Consider the following 16,213-nt stretch of genomic DNA (forward strand, 5'->3'; position numbering starts at 1 on the left):
AAGTACAAGAGCTGTTTTATACAACTTATGACATGGTTTGGGCTGAATCCCTCTGGCTGTTTTCCCTCTGTGTTCTCCTTTGAGTTATAATATATGAGGACGTAGCGATGTGATTCCCATTCATGGGTGATGAGGGAAGATATCAGAACTCATGCAGGTAAGACATATCTTTCAAGTCTAAATAAAGTAAAATGAAACAGACATGAAGAATTAATACCATGCTCTATGTAGAGGCTTTCCACTGACTTTCCCATTAATTTCTGAAGAGTTTGGAAGTTGAGATTTGACAAGTCAGTACCAGATGTCATCTATTACATAGATGATATTAACTGAAATCAGATTTCATTCCTTGTATATAGTTGCATCAATTATTTTTCCATATTAAAATATACTTAGAAGTTCATGTAATCTGTAAAACATAAATCATTCTTGTAAATGATCATATGTAGGATATAAGTGTATGTGTGATCCTCTTAACAGAACTAAATACTTCAGTCCTTAGCTTAAAAGGCTTTGTACTTCAAGGGCTGTGAGCAACGTCTCCCCATACGATGGGATGAGATGACCTGCGGTTGCAGAGCTCAGGAACTACAGCAGGACAGGTGACAACAGGCTGCCAGGACGTACGGTCACTGGAAATGTGAACCCACAGATCCATATGTTCACAAGCAGCTTTACCCAGAAGCATCCTTAATTGCAGACAAAGCAAGAGAGACGTCTACGTGTAAGGATTTATCGAGCACCCTTGCAGCAGGGGGCTGTGTCAAACTTTGTGTGACACTTCAGACTGAATCTGGGGATGAAATATAAACATGGGTTTAGGCTACTAAGCAATACCTTCCAACATTTGCAGTGCTATTGACTATTAGCTATATCGACAGGCAGGTCATACTGGCATCAATTAAAGATACAGCTATTGTGAAACAGTGACAGTTCTTCAAAAAGAAAGAATGACCCTTGCCCCTGTGGTCCACTTAATGGGAAAACATTACCTTCAAGTGGAATTTCTCTTAACTAAAATTGTGTAAGCATGCTGCACCTTTTGACTATGGATTTGTTTTTTCTCAAATAGTAGCATGCAGATTAATCAAATGCTATCTAGACACAATTCTTCTTCAGTCCCAGCCACTTGTTAGGTTCCTACTTCATCCCCAGATGTAAATGGTATGGAATAAGGGGTGGATACTGTCCTGGTTTCAGCCAGGATAGAGCTGGTTTTCTTCACAGAAGCTAGTGTGAGGCTGTTTTGGATTTGGGATAAGAAACTGTTGATAATGGGCTGATGTTTTGGGTTGTTGCTAAGCAGTCAAGGACAGTCCAGCTTCTTGTGCTGGCCTGCTAAGCAAGGAGGCTGGGGGTGCCCGGGGAGCTGGGAGGGGACACAGCCGGGACAGTGACCTAGACTGGCCAAAGAGATATTCCCTACCATACGACGTCATGCCCAGTACATAAACTGGGGTTGGCCGCGGGGCGGAAGTTGCTGCTCGGGGACGGGCTGTCGATCACGGGGTGGTGAGCAACTGCTGTATTGGGCATCATTCGTTCTTGTACATTCCTTTGCTGGTATTATTATTGTTGTTATCATTGTTGTTTCTTTCTCTCTTTCTGTCCTATTAAACTGTTTTTATTTCAACCCACATGGGTTTTTTTTCCAATTCTCTCCCCCGTCCCACTGGGGGAGGGGGAGCAAGCGAGCGGCTGCGTGGTGCTTAGTTGCCGGCTGGGACTAAACCACGACAGTCCTCTAGGATGTCCTCACCAAAAGACTAACCCATGAGAATCATACCTGTGTGGCATCTCATCGTCACCTTCTCCATACTCTGGGGCAAAGAACATTCCATGACTGTCCAACAACCTAATGGGAAGCCGGATGCTACTGAAGATAAACACAAGGGGAGGAAAGATTTTGAGGTGACAGCAGCAATTCCAGTTCTTTTTCCATTCCAGGAACCCACCACAGTCATGTGTTGATTAAGTAGGAAACTTGAATTTTATGTAACTGCTTCATGCATTACGTTATACTTCATGTACACAATGCATATACTTCAAAATAATTTTCTCCAGTTTGCCACAGAAATAGAGGAAATGCCTGTTACACAGTACACAAGTGTCATATATTCCTGCCAGGTTCACAGTGGCCTGTCCTTCACAGATTTGATTATTCCGCATTTTATGGTAGTATAAGGCACTTCAAACTCTGAGTCTTCCCCGAGGAATGTTAATGTTTGTTAGAAGTACGTGGCCCAACCAGTATTACTACAGAACACTTGGAAAATGTTACATTGGAGTACTATTAATACACTCTATTGCACTTACAGGACATGACTGCATGTGGAAAATCTGATGACTTGCAAGCTTATTAACTTCCTGAGATTCCGTGCTGTTTTTATGAAAGATGTGCCACAACTGAATTACCTGACCCAGGGTGATTCCTGAAAGTCGCTCTTTTGCCCCAGGTAACTGATTTATTTACAGGTACGTCAGACTCCAACATGCTAACAAATTTGCATATCACTTTTTGAAATACAGAAATTTTGAGTAGAGCTGTGCTCCAAAAACTGCTAATTTGGTTAAAAACAAGCTTTCCATGAAATATCATGCCAGAAGAATGACGTCAATACTTGCTATTAAATAGACTTTGCTTTAAGAAACATGGTATTTATAATTCAACTCACTTGTAACAAACCAAAGAGCATAAATATCAATATAAACCGATCAGCAATGTCAATACAGCCTAATTTGTATAACCTCCTCTATATATTCAATGTAAATATTTGTTTTACAATCCTGTAGCACTGATTTATTAGAGAAAATAGATGGATAAAAACAGATATATAACATAAATGTAATTTAACCATGCACATGTCACTTTGGAAAATAAATCTAGCATTTTATGGCAGTCCTCTTTCCATTCAGATTTACTTGTGGGAAGTAGTGCAAATACATGAGCAATCCCATTGCTGGCAGTGGGATAGTTCATACCTGTGCCTAAAATTAAGCAAAGGTGAAGTGCGGTGGCAGCTCGGGGAGCAGAAGTGAGACCTGCCAGCAAGGACAGGCTGCCAGGGCATCGCAGGGTGCTGGAAATGGCTCCCGCCGTGGCCCCCTGCCGTGAATTCAATCCACGTCTCTTCTCTGCACCCGGCGGCTGCCCGCTGCCTCGCACCGGCACCGCTATTCCACCATCGCAGGAACATACACTGTCACTCTTTAATAACCTCAGGAGCCATTTTATAACCTACTTTATAACCCTGGCTCCCCATGCATCAGGAGGGTGTATTTTACCTCTTATTCGTGGTTTCCCAGATGTTAGCAGTAGTGAAGAACGTTTAATAAATGAAATAATTGTGTCTCATATCAGATTAACACTTCTTAACAACATATCTACTAATATTAGTTTCAAGGAAAAAAACAGCATTGTTTCCTATTAACACTCAACTGCTCTGTCTGTATGTGCTATGGGAAATGTTTCTTGTGGCACAGGCTGCCAAACCTGTTCAGCACATATTCCCTAATGGCTTTTCCATTCAGCTCTGGAGTAAGTAAATTAACATTCAGCAGTTTTCTCTTTTTTTTAAACCATTGATCTTCCATATCATTTCTTCAATACCCTTTGGAGTCACCCACAAAGGTGACACTGAGACAATAATTTACTTATTTTTAAGATAAAGTATCTGCAGAATCTTCACACATTTCTGTAACTACTCCAATTCCTACTAATAAACACAATTTTTACTTAGTTATGTATGTATATGAGCACAAATATGTCCCATACATACACTTTACGTTAAAAAAGTTAACGTAATTTTCATTATTCATTTAGTTTCTGGTTTTGACTATAGTTATTTATCTACCCTGGAAAAAATTTTTAAAAACTACTTTCCTACCTGTTTGTGTCAAATTCAAGCCTGAGTCATTCATCAGTTTCCATTTAATGACTGCTAAAAATAGCCAATATTCACCAGAAAGATTTTTAGACCTGACCTAGGAGAGTGTTCTCCAAAGAAATTACAGGTTTTCTGGAAATATTCCTTCCAAACATTTGGTTCTGTAGAACTGTTGTGAGGAAAACACCTCAGACTCGATTATCAGCTGCTGGGACTCGCTATAAGCCAGGTGACACCAACGGAGCAGCAGCCAACTCAGTTTTGTGAAGATTTCTGAGCTCTGCATCAGTGTATGTCTCTGGCATTTACTGTGCTGTGTTGCTCCATAACGTCCCAGCACTTCTGCTGCTCTGCTGGTGCTGCTGCTCCTATCTGAAACCAGATTCAGTAAGAAAAACACCTCCTGATGGAGGGAGTTGCTAGACTAGCAAGGCACAATAAGGATGATGTGCCTGGTCATTGTTTGTGCTAGGCCTGTGTGCAGCCACTTTGACTCCCAAAATAGCCCGCTGTCAATGAAAGGGGCTGCAGAGTACCCCACAGAATTAAAGAGAATTTCAAAGCAGGGGTGTGTCTCAGTAAAATTGGCATTTTCTAAGAAAACTTCCCATGAAAAGTTTTTCAGTTGGCTCAAGCTTTAAATTGTGATGCTGTATTTATTATTTTCAATGAGAATAACTTCAAAAAGAGAACTTGTTCTGAAAGACGTGGCGATACGCCCTGGAATACTGTCTTCTTGGACAGGACAAACGGATATGGCCATGTTCAAGGCAACATGAAAATTTGTCACAGCTTTGATCTGTACAGAAATTCGGTAATTCCACAATATAGCGTGACGCTTTAGAATTGTGATTCACTTGTTTGATATGGGACTCGTTCAAGCACTAAGACCAATATTTATACTCTTTGGTGGTTAAGAAAGATGTCATGTTCAGAAGAAAATATGTTCTACACAGAAGCATGTGGACTTGTCAGCAAACACTGAATGCAGTCATATATACTAATATGTTATTAATTGCTTTGTGGATAGTAAAGTCAAGTCCCTGATGTGCTTCAGAACGAAAATATCTTTCCTCTCTTTGAAATGGTGAGCCAACGTGTATCCTACACAAAAACATGTACTCCATCATTTCTCAAAATCTTGTGCAGCTTTTAAATTAAACTTGAGATTCATTCTCTAATACCAGGCGGAAAAAGATAAGATTAGATGTGTACTAGTTAAGGCAGCATGTAATTAAAATTCAAAGCATTAACAAAAACTGCACTATGCTGTTTATAGGTGAGATGCAGGCATAAAGTTTAATGAGCCTCTTTGTTTTCTCATCCCCCTGCGACTTGTTCCAACTCGTTTAACTATTCTTTTGCCTTGTAAAGTTCAGGTCCATGAGAGGTGAAGATCAATTTGAAGGTGCATATAACATAACAAGCGTGTCTGAGTTTGTGTTTCACTGCCTTGCTTCCGCTCAGCTGCTCTTGTGAGGCTGGAGTCTTGCGGAGTCCTAACAGCAACCCAGTTCAGAAGCCAACCAATAAATTGGCACTGCAGCAGCTACAAATGTTTGCACAGGAAAAACATTAGTAGTACCTGCACAAGCATTTGCTGACCTTATAGGCTACTACTGGATTTCAGACTTTAGCGTGTCTAGGAAAGAGCTGGGAATTGAAAGAGCAATGTTAACATAAACCTATAAATGAAAGGAAGCACACACCAACAAACATGGGTTTGTACGAGGTCCAGTTCTTGACCAAAACCTCAGACCAATGCCCTAAGGAAATTGCTAGAGGCACAATATCCAGCTCCTCTCCACTGCAGTAGCTCTCAGCAACCATTGGGGTGCCCTATATTTTTTGTGGATTTGTTCTAGTACATTCATGAGGCAGAGAAGGTCTAATTTCCAAAGCTGACACAGAGGTGCTGCTGTGACTGAAGGACTTGAAGTCATCTCACCATAATTCTAGATACTGAATTCACCTCCTTTCACAGGTTTCTTGCTCAAATTAAACATATCTACCACACCAAGGGAGTGCAGATGCTAAAGTAATCAGTTTGTTGTTTAGTCTCCTTCTTGTAGCCACTACTGTCATTGTGAGGAATGAAAAAAACAAACACATAAATACCCCAAAACTTTCCTGGCCTCTTACTTTCATCAAGCCAATGTTTTCTCTCAAACCAAATATAACCTGCTTTGTTTTACTTCTAATGTGTATTCTAATTTACCCCCACCATAACCTCCTTAATTTCTGCTTATTTTATGGATCCAGCTTCCAGTACCCTCTAATTACTTTTTCAAATCAGCATCTTCATGCTTCCTCCTTCTCTAACAGGAATTCCTCATAGACACACACTGCATCGCTTCATTTTCCTCCTCCAGACTCTCACAAACTTAATTTTGCCACAAATCCTAGCAAAAAAGCATGACGACCATAAAACAAATTGTGTTATGAGACTACTGACTACCATATTACCCAATAACATCTCAATAATTTATTTGTTTTCTCATATCCCTACTCATCTGCTGTCATTTTGTGCTACAGACTCCTGGAGAGAGGAGCCATCCTCTCCTCCAATCTCAGCCCTGGGTTCCACCCTCTGTGCAGTCCCAGTCCGTGACTGTGGTGCCCAGGAGATACCAAACACAAATTATTACTATTAAACAACAGCGTTTGTGGTTCTGTTGCACCGAGCTCTACACAAACTGAGGAACAGCCTCGAGCTGGTTTGCAAGTCTGCTGCGTGCGTTTGAGCGCCGATGCATACGTTCAGAGCGTCGCCCACTATTGCACATGTGGATCGGACTTCCATGAAGTATCATGCAACACTTTTTTACAGCCTGCTTATGTTGACACAGCTGTACAAAATCACTTATGACTTGAACAAAATGTTTGCTAAAATCAGCTCAGGCTGTGAAGAGGGGCAGGCGGAACCAGGGCACTAGCCTTTTTTAAATTGAGCAGCAGTAGGAAATTCTAAGCCCTCTCTCTTACATTTGGTAGAAAGCAAGAATATTCCTTATGTTTATCCCTGGGGTGGGATTAAAAAGGCACATTACAAACCGAAAAAAATCCCATTTGCATTGTTTTTACTGAAAGACTTTAATTTAACAGTTCTGACCTGGATTAAAAATAATGACCCTCCAAATTCCAAACCTTCTTCATATAAATACCGTCTGTCCCTTTATAACATAATTTCAGCCAGTTCTTTACTTGTAGCTGGCTCCCCGCCACCTGCCATTAACAGCTTGTGCAAAGCTGAACTTAATTGTACGAGGAAGAAACCATCAAAGTTATTTCTTAACCAACCTATCATCTATCATGCCCATCTCTGAGCATGCCACTGCACTGCTGGTGGGCAGGCTAGTCTGTCAGATATACAAAGAAGGGAAGGGTCTACTGCTTTGCCATTACTGTTGGCTAATCTTATTAAAATAACAATATCTATACAATAATTAGATGTCAGAAATAATGGGTACTGCGCTAGTTCTACCCTCTCCTTTCTTTATTTGACTCAGTATTTCAAGAGAAAGTGATCCAGTGGCCTCTGGTTCTGACCTTTATCAAGTATTCCCAAGATCTGCAGCTCATCTTTTCTAATCTTACATTGACTCCTCTTTGGTGACCCCACACACACACCCTTACAGACTTCCCAATTACCTCAATATTCACAGTATTCCCTAAAGCACCACTACATGGAACACTATTATCTCTTATCTATTTTATCTATTAACCTTAGGAACACTGGCAAGCTATTATGGGCTATCACTGTGCTTACACAAAAGGGGCTGTGCTTTAAAGGTGTATGTGGAAATTGTTTGCCATTTAGGATATATTTTGCATTTTCTCCTAAAGGAAAAAGAACTAGATATTTCAGAAGCAAAGCCAATGTATCTCAATTAAGCCCCTCAGCATCTTTTAATTCGGTGAAGTACTCATATTTTTTTTAAAGATGTTCCTACTTGCTTATATTTTTTCCATACGTTTTCTGTTGCTCACTCCTCATAACGAGTCCTTCAAAAGGCAAGAGCTACCTGGGGATGAAGATGTCCTGGATCTCTAACTCTAGCCCCATACCCTGTTTCCAGGTCGACTGACAGGTTCTTCGGTTGGCGATGCTGTTGGCATCTGCCTGGGGATGGGAAACAGACTCCTGAAGAGCAGGATGCTTCGGGAGAAATGGATAGTTTGGGAGAGAAAAAGCAGTCAGCACGAAAGAGACAATAATAACATGAGACAGTAGTTAAAAACGGAGGAGAGATCTGCAGGAGCAAAGCTCATCCTTGTTCAAGTACCGTCAGGTAGAACCAGTAAATTATTTACCAATTTATTTATTTATTTATTTTCCAATCTAAATGTTTGGGGCTTTTTAAAATCTGAAATTCAGAAATATCATCTGTAAAGACAGCCGAGATCAATTTTTCCCCTCTCACTGGTAGTTTTTTAGGTTTTTTTCAAATTACAGATTTGGCTGTGTGATCAGATTGTGTAACATCGCTGATTCCAGATAAAAGGGGAAAGAATTTTTTTGCTCCACAAACAAACTCAAAACCCAACATTTTGATCTGGTTTTGGTTACTGCTGTTTTTTTAAAAAGAAAAAAAAAAACATAATCTTCTCATTTTCCAAAAAGCTCAAAATGTTTTTGAAAACTGTTTCTCGTTTTGAGGGGCAGAGCAGCGGCAGAGGCATACAACTGCTCTGAGCATACAGGGAAGGAGAAACCCTTTGGGCTCTGCTGTACATTTGGGATGAGATTTCTAAAGTACTGCCCTTATTCAGCCTCCTACAGAGACAGGCAAGTATCCCAAAGTAGTCAGGCTGATTTAGAGATGCTGAGCTCTTCTGGTGGAAAAAAAAAAAATCAGAGGTATTTGGTGCTTTCCATGTTTAAAGCTGTTGTTTTATCACATAATTCAATTTTATTTTAAAATACAGTGCAGAATGCTATCCCCGGCCAGAACTCAGTGCTATTTCCATCTCTAATCAGTAGATGGCACCATGAATTCATCAAACAGGCTGGACACCAGGAAGAGTATAAGAACAAGAAAGAAAATAAAGAAAAAAAAGAGGGAAAAAAGCATACACCCAACTTGACAAACATAAATCGAGAATTAAATCCAGAGGGTGTAACTTGCTCCCCATTCCACCCACTCAAAAATAAAATCAGCTCTGGAGCACGCTGTGTTACACCCCGATGCACAAGCAGCAGCTATACGTAAAATGTCCCCAGCCTTGCCCTGTCACTGACCTACATTGTCTCATGACCTCCTGTGGAATTAAAAAACAAACAAACAACCAACAAACCCCTTTTCCTCTGCCCTCCCCTTGCTCTGCACCGCGGCATCTCGGGAGGAGGCGGCCTGCCCCGGGCCGGGCAGCCCACAGGGAGCTCGGAGAGGCTGGCAGGCAGGGGGGAGGTCCAGCCCCAGGGGTCGAGCTGGCCTTTGGAAAGCCTCGCCTGGGGCTTCGGCCCCACCGGCGAACCCCCCCGGCTCTGATGCTGCAGATGTGTACAAAAGCGTGCAGGGGGTCCGTGGGTCCAACCGCAGGCTGTTGGCAACTTCAAGGCCAAGAGCAGACAGGTGGAGAAGAGTCTGAGACTTTTTTTTCTTCCACCCAAATACCAAAATTTCTACTTGGGATCTGAAGGCTGGCAGAGGCAGCCTCACCCCCTCCCTCCCCAGCGCCCTGCACCCCTGATGGAGCACGGCGTGAGCCAGCAGCTCCGCGGCACAGCCTTGCTGCCTGCCGCGGGTGCTTGCCAGGAGGCAAGCTCCGGCCAAAGGAGCGATTCGGCATAGCGGGGTGTTCACTCTTCTCGCAGCCCAGCCGCGCTCATCCTGCCCTCACCGGTAGGATAACTGTTTTGACAGGCACGGAGCTGGCACCCATCCGGCACCTCTGGACGCCCATCGGGCTGCCGCAGGGCTTCACTGGCAGGTGTGAAGCGCAGAGAGAAGGCGCGTTCCTGCGCGCATGCCAAGTGATGTGCAAAGATGTGCTCACCCCCAGCAAAAATCTGCTGCCTTAAATAGGGGCTCTCCATGCTCTTACATATGAACAGTGAGTGTGAAAATCCTGGCTGTCCATCTGTTCCTTAAAGGTTTCTTTCTTTTGCTGCGTGTTAGAACTTCTCCCCAAATCTTCTGCAGCGGCACAAATAACATCAGTGACATTTATAGGTTAAATAAATAGTATGCTGCTGACATCATCTAAGCACAGTAACAGGCACAGTTAGGTTGTCTATGGACAGCTTTAACGCTATGGACTTCAAACACCATTTATCTCATTCTCAATGAGCGGAATTAAAACCTGCAGTAACAAAAGTATTGCTCCGAGAAGCAATAGCTCTACCACACGAAGCACAGAAACTTTGCCGACAGAAGAGAGAGTTCAAGCAACAGTTTCAACCATGGCCAAAAGTGAAATCACTGGCTTTCAAAATTTAGAGAGGAAAGCGGCACAGCAGTAGAAAGATGAGCTTACCTTGCATTGCATGGAGTCATCTCGTCTCAGGCCCAAGGAGGAGATGCTGTACATTTTTTGCCATTTCTGGCTCTGCACGTCTGGTTGTTGCAAAGTATTTTTTTTCTTCCTGGCCATTACTTATTATTTTCTCAGCCTGCCTAGCAGACACAACTCAGGAATTACCAATACCATCAGCAGTGACACAATTGATTAAGTATGAGCAATACCAGCTTGGGTTTTGCATTCAGACAGAACTCTGTAATGGCAGCACAAGGGGCCTCGCTTTGTTGAGCAAGAAGGGCTTTATGTCACTTGTCCCTAGAGCAAGGCACAAGTGAGCTTGATGGAGAAGGCAGTGAACGTACTGTCAGAAGCCATATTCGCAGGGAAAAGGCAGAACAATGGAGATTAAATGACAGTGCAGAATCACGGAATTAAATCACCCCTGAGGCTCAGATATTCCAGGCTTCCCCACAACACCTGCCAGAGGCACAGGGGAGGACCTGGGGCGAGTCCCCGCAGGGGTCTCGCTGCCTGTACCAACACACTTAGGGAAAACCTGCAAAATCCGTTGCAGCTCTTCTAAAAATCATGGGCCGTGCAGCTTCACGTCCACCTGCACACTCACTTTTCGGCCTGTTTTCCAATCTGAAATCTGGACTGGAGAACAACAGTAGGATTGCTTCAAGTCCAACTTTTTTTTTACTCTTTCTCTCTACACAGGAGCATAACTCCTGCCTGCCCTCCTGCTGCAGTAGTGTAGTTTGCTTCCAAGTGGTTGTAATAAGAAAGGAAAATAATTGCTTGCTATAAATCGAAGGAGGTTATGTAGGCCACTTGCACACTGTTAACTTGGTAATTATGCCATTCTGCTGAGGGATGGGAGGGACCCTGAACCCACACCTGCCCTTTCAACGGTGTGCCCAAATCGCCGCAGCAGGGTACACTGTGCCTGAGCATCTTTTTGTCTGGATGGTCTTCCAGCTGACACAAACCAGGAAAACATTTTTTGTCTGGGAAGATGGTAACAAGAGATTCAGGATTTTCACCTGATAGACACAATCTCAGCTCCAGCTCTAGTGCCAGGGAAGAGTTAAGTTTTCCACAGACAGGGAAGGAGCTTGAACAGGGAAACCAGAACCGACCAGCTCAGTCCGTAGCAGCTTGATAGCTACCGTATCCTCCCAAGCCAACGTGGAGACAACTTTGCTCAAACCCCTGGTCTGAGTCAGACAGAAAACTTCAACCTTGATACTCTTTCCCAGATTTGTGCTGGCAGCAGTCTAAAAGCTTGTGCAAGAGTGAACAGCAACATTTCAAAGTCTTGGTAAACAAGGTCAAAATCCAGTTATAGCAACTTACTGTTCCATTATAGCAAATAAGAAATACGTACTTCTGGGGAGTAATGTTCCAGGCAGGCTGTACATTTGGGAAGTCCCTTGTTACTTTTGATGCAGTAATACATGGGGACAATGGACACTGCTCACTTACAGATCTGTATGCTTCTTCCCGCTGGTGTGCGGCCACCACTCCCCTGCCTCTTCTGACCATCCCTTGAGTTGGTACAAAGCTCAGAAATCTTGTGGTCAGCTCTGAGCTCTGTCAGAGACATTGTAACTTTAATCTGGAATTTTTACTTAGTTTTTCCATCTCCTGCCTGTAAAATGGGAGTGACAATAACTACTTCAAACTAGAAAAACTCACTGCATTCATGGGCAGTCTCCCTGTGCCCCATTTTCCAAAGAGCTTCAGGTACAATGAATCCATTGTCCTGCGTCTCCTTGTTATTTATTGTCCTGCGTCTCCTTGTTATTTATTTAGATTAAAAACATCAGGGCAGGAAAGGATGCAATTAGCATAGTCCTGTTGCCAGCGTCCCATTGCCAAACCTCTGAGCTCGCAAGCAGGTTCCTCCATGCCACTGATGCTCTCCATGGATACAGGGCTGTGCCCACGCAACAGCAAGACACTAGCTTATGTTTGCATGATATCAAGGGCTGTGGGGTCTTAATTAAAACCTGAGGCCTCTAACCCCCACCAGTGCTAGACATGATCCTTAATAGGTGCCAAAGTGTCTACAGGCCATTCGCAATGTCTTCACCAAACCAGTCTCTCCTGGTGCCTGCTTATAACAGAAGAGTAAGTTATGAAACAAGAGCCACTACCTGCTTGGTGGTCAATCTGAAAAACAGCAACCTGCTGCTCTGCTCAAACAAACAAAAAAAGGGGGAGTTAATGCTACACAATTCAATAGCAAGAAGAAAGTGGACAGCAACAATATTAACATATTTACGTAGTTATTCACACTTGTTATCAGTGTGGGATTCTTTCCTATATATTTCTCTCCTTGCAAAACAGCATTTTCTATGCAATTTTCTCCCAGCTTCAAGTTGGATAAAATCCTTTTTAAACTAGCTGCTTAAAAGGAGAAAACTATTCTCTCCAGCATGGCTTAGGAAAATTAACATTATTTGTGCCACGGTGTATTAGTAGGATATCATTAGGAATTCCAGTTATCCAGAACGAATATGTTCACGCTAGCGACCAAAAGGCACCTTTAAGATGCCCAGGGTGCATGCCTGCTGCTCCTACAGGGCAGCCGTGAGGCTGGCACTGTCCTTCTGCCATCCCCTGCCACCCCACCTCCCTTACCACAGAATGACGTGCCTTTAGCTCCACTCCGTGGTTTCTATAACTGCTGATATTTCAAACTTTCTGCATACCTGCAGACGGTTGCTGTTTAGACAACTTTTATATTATTACAGGGTAGCAATGACTGATCTTAAGCCTGAAGGAGTATTTTCACTGTAAGCACTGCCGTTCAGCTCTTATAAGTGGAGCTAAGTAATTCAGGGAGAATTTTATTTGACGAACGTAAATACAATATGTGTGAATTTTTATTATTCTCTCACATGAAGAAAACAAGGCAAATTAATCAGATATGTATTGCAATTTAACCATCACCTCTGGTGATAAACAACATGGCTCTTACACCCAGTCCACATTTCTGTTCAATTCACTCACTGTTTAAAGTTACCAGACCTTCTCTCAAGAACTTAATTACATATTTTGATTTGTAGCTAAGTTTTCCTTTAAGTTCTCCGTCTCACATTCCCTACTCTGAAACACACGGTCCCTCCAGGGCCCTTCTCACCTCACACGCCTCTTGCCACTGCCGTCGCCCGTGCTTTTCTGGACCTCCCCTTGCAGGACTCCGCAAGGCACGGGAGGAAAGAAGTCACCTGGCAGCAGATCCAGGCCTGACTGCATCCCACCAGCTGCAGATGATGATGGAAACAAATCCCCCCAGCCTTGGCAGGCTTCGCATCCATCTGCTAGTAAAACAAAAATAATCTTCAAAGTGTACCTGGGCTGTGGAGCAGCCAGAAGTTTGACGTGTATTCACAAAACCATAGGTGCTCTACCTCAGATTAGTACCAGAGCCTGGTGAATTCAACCCGATAGGTGTGGACAATTTCAAACGCTGAAACCACGGTGCTGTGGATAATCTTCTGTCTCAATTTTGCATTTTGCTGCAAAGAAGCATCTAACTCCTCATCAGCATTAACCTAGAAATGTGTAGCTCTATAACAGCAATCTCAACTCAGATTTCAGAAGCAAGCTGAAAATATTATACTGACAAAATGCACTTTATGACATAGTCCACATCTAGTTTTAGATGCCTCAAAGGCCCTTAATAGTTTGGGGGTTTTTTTAATTGGTGGAGGTTGTTTTCTGGGTTTGGTAATATTTCATTTACAGGAAGGTTGAAGACTGTATGCCAATATATGCACTTGTACCATATTTCTTTAAATATGTTCCAGGAAATGCCATGCTCATGAACTGCTCTGTAATGTAATCCTTCAGACTGGAGCAATTCATAAGATCCTGAGAACAAAAAAGCTTTTTCAGCAGGTATAGTTAATCAGGAAGTGAGTACACGCCACATTAGCATCCCCTAAGGGTTTCTGGTGCTCAACAAGAGTACGGCCAGTTTGTTGTTTTGCTGGGAAAGCTGTCACAGGACAGACATTCTCATTAGAGCTCCATTTTCACGTTCTCTGAAGTTCGGAGCAGAAGGTTTGCCATCACTGCTCCCAGACCTTTATTGGTTGTAACCCAGGACAGACTGGAAGGAAAATTCTCAGCCCTACAGTCCGAAAAGTTCACAGTGTAAGAAGCAATTCACACTAAGGATAAACTGTGAAATGCATTCTTAAAAGTGTTTTATTATCATTTTTTATTCGAGCCCGGTGCTGGAGGTAGACACCTTTCTTTGACACAAAGCCCCTTGTCCCACTACCAGTGTGAGAGCTCCAGGGACAAAACTGCAAATTGGTTCCCAAGTCTATTTTATGAACGGTTTAACAATCAGAAAAGGAAATGTGATATTCAAATCAAACGGCTAAATTTTTCAGAATTAAAGGTGATGGGGCGAGACCTGCTCTGATAGCACAGAAGGAAGAATGAAATGCAAACAGCCTAGCGCAGAGCGGCTGTGCATGGTCCAGCGCCTGCTGAAGTCACGCGGTTCTGCCTGCTGACGCTGGTGGGGGAACAAGGCCATAGGGGAGCTCCTGGGGGTCCGAGAACCAGGGGGCTGGGGCTGGCATCCCTCTCCCGGCACACCACGGGCAGCCCACGCAGCACCACACGCTGCTGTGGGCGATGCACGAGGGGAGCAGCACCCCTGCTGCAGCACGCAACCCCCAGCACACCGCAATAAACTCTGGCTGCCCAACAGTCTCCAGCAAGATTATTCACCAGGGAACATTTTCCCATCGCACGAAGACCCCAAAGAGCAGTAGTTTAAGAGACGTGGCACCCCTACATATTGTGCTTTCCTTCTCGCTGCTGGAGCAGACTCAGTTAGAACAGGGCAATGAGTTACATCAGGCTGGCACGTAAGGCAATAACCCTCCACGCTCGGAGGCGCGCGCCTCGCCGGAGCCCGGCGGGTGTCAGCAGGATGAGACACAGACACTCAGGTGTACCTGTGCGGTATCACTGCCATCCAGCAGCTAAGCGTGGCCTGTACAGACACTGAAATCCAGTTCATCTCAAACTGTTTCCAACAAAAAGAGAATATAAATATACTCACAATATACGTAAGCAAACCTAGATTTGTTTACAATTAGCAGAGAAAGGTTTCTTAGTGTTTTTAAGCAGCTATTTTTGATTGGTATGGTTACTTACTATTCACTTGCAAAAGTGGATGGCTTTTATAGCTCTGTTGCCACAGAAGTAAAACAAATGTTATTAGGCGATGCCATAAGTCACTTGCACCGAAGAGAATGGCGCAATGCTAATTTACATGAGCAGAGGATCCAGCATCCAGGCTCCTCTGTGTTTTCAAATTAGAGTGGACACACCGCAACCTTTAGTCTAAAAGAGCGTAGCCTGGTATAAAAAGTACTGAAAAAACACTGCTGGTTCAAAACCAGCCGTGCCTTTGTACTAGATTTTTGTTGAGCATATTGCACGCATTTTCTTGGCCCAACTCATAAACAATGCACCTGACCGTACACAGCATAGCGGGTATGAAATTCAGCCACGTGCTGCTTTGAGCGCGTCTGCATGTACCACTGCTCCAAAAATCCCAATCTAAATGTCATCGGCACTGGGGACAAGCTGGTGCTCTGAGACGTGTCTACTTACAGGAAATCTGTACTACTCTGCTTGTCTAAGGGTTTGTCTACATAGGGGAGATTTACTGAGGCGATTACACTGCTGTAACCGAGCACTGAACCTCCGTAGTCACGCTGATGCAACTCCCCAATACGAAAGTACTTATTTGCAGTTCAGACCAAATTGCTTTGGATGCAATATAATTATTATACTGGCATAATTATACGAGGAAATAT

This window comes from Phaethon lepturus, unplaced genomic scaffold, assembly GCF_000687285.1.
Source record: "Phaethon lepturus isolate BGI_N335 unplaced genomic scaffold, ASM68728v1 scaffold22291, whole genome shotgun sequence".
NCBI lineage: Eukaryota > Metazoa > Chordata > Aves > Phaethontiformes > Phaethontidae > Phaethon > Phaethon lepturus.